Source organism: Lagenorhynchus albirostris, chromosome 1 (genome assembly GCF_949774975.1).
Source record: "Lagenorhynchus albirostris chromosome 1, mLagAlb1.1, whole genome shotgun sequence".
In the NCBI taxonomy this organism is placed as follows: domain Eukaryota; kingdom Metazoa; phylum Chordata; class Mammalia; order Artiodactyla; family Delphinidae; genus Lagenorhynchus; species Lagenorhynchus albirostris.
Genome location: NC_083095.1, coordinates 89,421,889 through 89,425,537, shown reverse-complemented (window position 1 = coordinate 89,425,537; position 3,649 = coordinate 89,421,889). Strand labels below are relative to the sequence as shown.

General features: G+C 38.5%; 1 pseudogene; it reads right to left on the bottom strand.

Annotated features, from left to right (window-relative positions):
* Nucleotides 1–267: 267 nt before the first annotated feature.
* Nucleotides 268–1,155, bottom strand: LOC132531335 (gem-associated protein 2-like; annotated as a pseudogene).
* Nucleotides 1,156–3,649: the final 2,494 nt, after the last annotated feature.

Below are 3,649 nucleotides of genomic sequence, written 5' to 3'. Positions count from 1 at the left end.
GGCACTTAATGTGGTTTAAAAACATTTGATTTCAGAAAACTCTTTAAACTGTCCATCAGAAACTGGGTGGGATTTTCCAAAGACACTCAGGTATTCAAATCAATACGATCTGTCTTCTGAATATCAGCTTGAGTTACACAGGCTAAGCTGAGGACCCTTCACACAGTGTTGAAGATATGATGCAATTTGCACTTGACTTGGCATTGCACTGCCTCAGACTTAGGCTGCCATCATCACAAGTATCTTCTATCCCTGAGATCAGCTACATCAAGATGGCTTATCATCTAAATCACATTGGTGAAAATACCTGCTAACCAAGCAGATTAATAAATTCAAACTCATCTTTGCTGTCCACTAAGAGCCTCACTTCAGAGCACCTTCTTGCAAGCTGCCAAATTAGTGAATGATCCTCAGGTAATAAAGGTTTTCCAAGACAAGCCAATAAAGCATAAAGTCATCATCCCAATTCTGTAATAATTCTCTTTCTCTAAGCCAGTTACTCATAAATTCCAAGACACTAGTTACTGTTGACTGATTTATTCTGCTAACAATAAGAAGCAAGGGAGGAAAACCAATCTGGGTATAATCCATCCCAGGACTTTAATTTGTAGCTGATCCAACAGCCCCTTCTGCATATAACATTTCACCCAGACAAAAGTTTTTACAGCTTTCTTCATCTTCAGATTTTGGAAGAATGAAGGATATTTATCCCGGGAAAGGAGAAATAATTACATATTTTACATAGTTGAAAGGCATGATCCTGTTACTACCCAACTGCTGAGATTTCCAGTGACTTCAGTGTCTGTTCACGCTCTGTTGAACAGTTGAAAACGGTGCTACTTGTTGCTCTTGCCTCTGAAGTTTGGAGGAATATCCTTTAGGAACAGGTTTTTATTCTGAAAGAGAAACATTCACACTTTGCTTCCTTCTCAAATTCTTTGGGTCGATGTGAGCTACCACATCTGGACATTGAGCTACTTCAATCTAGACTGGCCTCAGGGATTCCTGAGGCATCCTTGGGGATAGAGAGGGAGCTAAATTTTCTGCCAAGTTGCAGGGCTCCACTGGCAACATCTGAGGCATCAAGTCTTCCACTGCAGACTCCACTGGCACCTATGCCATGGTTTTCAACTCAGCCAGTTCCACCCAGCACATGTACCAAGTCTAGGTTGGTCACTGCACAGGCACACAAATAAGCACTTTGGCAGAGAGATGAGCAAGAGATAGGCCTTAGGGGGCTAAATTATGTATGAGTAAGCCTGTTGATTGTATCAAAGTTAAGGTTCCAATGGTGTAATGAAGATTTTGAATTTAGTTCTTTGCAGAAGTAGTGATCAACATCCCCCAAAGGTATTTTTATTTTTAACCAATACAACCTTAGAGTAATTTGTTCTACAGTTCATCCATTGTCAGAAGTAAATATTTTCTTTAGGCTCGAGTAATTTATTGCTGGAAAATAATGTAGGAATCTTTTAATCTTACCCTTTCATTTCACAGATAAGAAATCATGTGTACAGTTCAGTGATACATAGCTAGTTAATAATGATGGAGAGTGGCCTAGAATCTAGGTCTCAGGACAAGAAGTCTATTTCACATTCCATCTGTGCCATGCTAAATGCCCCAAATACACGCCCATGTCCCAGGTTCAAGAGGTGCTTTTAAGTCTGATATTCTGCTGTTGGGTGACTGCATCTGATATAGCCTACCCATACCCTTCCCACATTAATACTTTTGACTTCTCTCCTCTCTGTCTTCATCTTTGCAAAATGAGGAATGATAATCTTCTGAACTATCCTTTTGAGGATAGTTGATACTCACAGATGACAATGGAAATGGCATTCCCCTTGGTTTAGGGAGTTGTATTAGCTGACCTCTAAGTTTCCTTTCATCTTAGGATCTAGTTTTGCCAGCATGGCAACCTCTTTCTCTTTTGCTTATTTAGCTACCTTTCCTTCTCTACTCTTATGTCTTTCTTGAGGGGCAATACCAAGACCTGTTATGGTACAATAAACAAGGTTAAAATAATGTTTTCAGTCCACCACCCTGCTCTCACATCCCCATCCCTTCTCCCATTTTACACATTATACACACACACCCTTGCTAACATATAATATTGTGCTGATATATTGGATGTAACAGTATATTAGAATTAGTCCACTGTGGCTCCTTAAATTAAGTCTAGTAGATCCAATTAGAATTTGGTGCTGCTTTAGTAAAGCTGTGCTTAAAATTACTCTACTGATGAAGGTCTCATACTTACCTTTGGGAGCATCTTCTATCTGTGACTGGACCACTCATGAAATTCTGAGCAGCTGGCAGACCTACAGGCCTCTTCTGGGAAAAGCTGCCAGGGCAGGTCCTTATTGCAAAGGTAGCTAAGCTTTTTGGAATGTGACTTTAAGAATCTGGTCACAACTGACTGAACCAAGGATTGTTCATCACAGGAATATATTTATTGACTTAACATTGGACTAGCAGCCTTTAAGATGACCAGTAAGGTTTCTCTATATTTTGTAGTGAATAATAAGGTCTTCTGTCTAGAAGAGAGTTAATGCAAGATACACAAGGAGAAGTGGTAGATACCAGCATTAGAGTAAAAATAAAGAAAGCAGAAAAGTCACATAAATAACCTATTTGTCCCAAACATTTTGTCTCCAGGCCATGATGGTCAAGTAGGAAATATTTGGGTTTTAGAGTGAGGTAGATTTGGATTCAAACACTTCATGTCTTCTTTGAGCCTCAACTTCCTTATTTTAAAAATGAGAACAGTAATACCTGCTTTAAAGGATCATTAAAAATATTAAATGATAAAGTGTTTTAAAAGACAGGACATAGTATATATATCAAATAGGTAAATAACTAACAAATGGCAGCAAATAAGGGAATAGCTCATGAATTTCTTGAAAAGATTAAATGAGGTAACATGTGCTGTGCTACAGACACAGCATAGGCATCTATTTATAATAAATGTTCCCTTTGTCCCATGTGATTCCAGGAAGTATAAAGACTTCCTTTAAATATCAAAGTAGACTTGAATTTCTGGTCTTCATTTGTTCATGTACTTGAGAAATGTTTAGAGAGAATCTGCCATATGCCAGACTAGAATAGAAAGATAAATCAGAAAGAGTTCCTGATAACTGGGAGTGTGTAGTATGGGTTTCAGAGAGACAGGAAAATAGGTAAATGACATTTTAATGTGGTGAGTGCTATTACACGGTGTTATGGTAGTATGCATTCTTATCCGAATCCTTGAAGATTAAAATCAATACATCAAGAAGCCTAAATTCCTCTCCCAGAAACCAATCAGAAGGATATTCAATGCCTGGAAACGCAAACCAACTACTGCATGCAAGAGGTACGTAAAAGAAGACCACAGTGTCTGTGAATGCCGAGAAGAGAGGAAACATGTCTGGTTAGCAAAATTCAAAGGAGATGCCCATCATCAAGAAAACAAAAGCTTTCCTCCAACACCATCTGGCATAAGAAAGGTCTGAGTTAATAGTAAAATAGCATTTTGTGCATTTTAGCTTCCATTGTGATGTTTCCTGTGTTTCTCCTCTTTTTAGATGAGACTGAAGTGAGAATATTAGCTGCATTAATCTATCCATTCATCCAAATCCTCACTCCCTGTAAAGCATGCCATATGTGA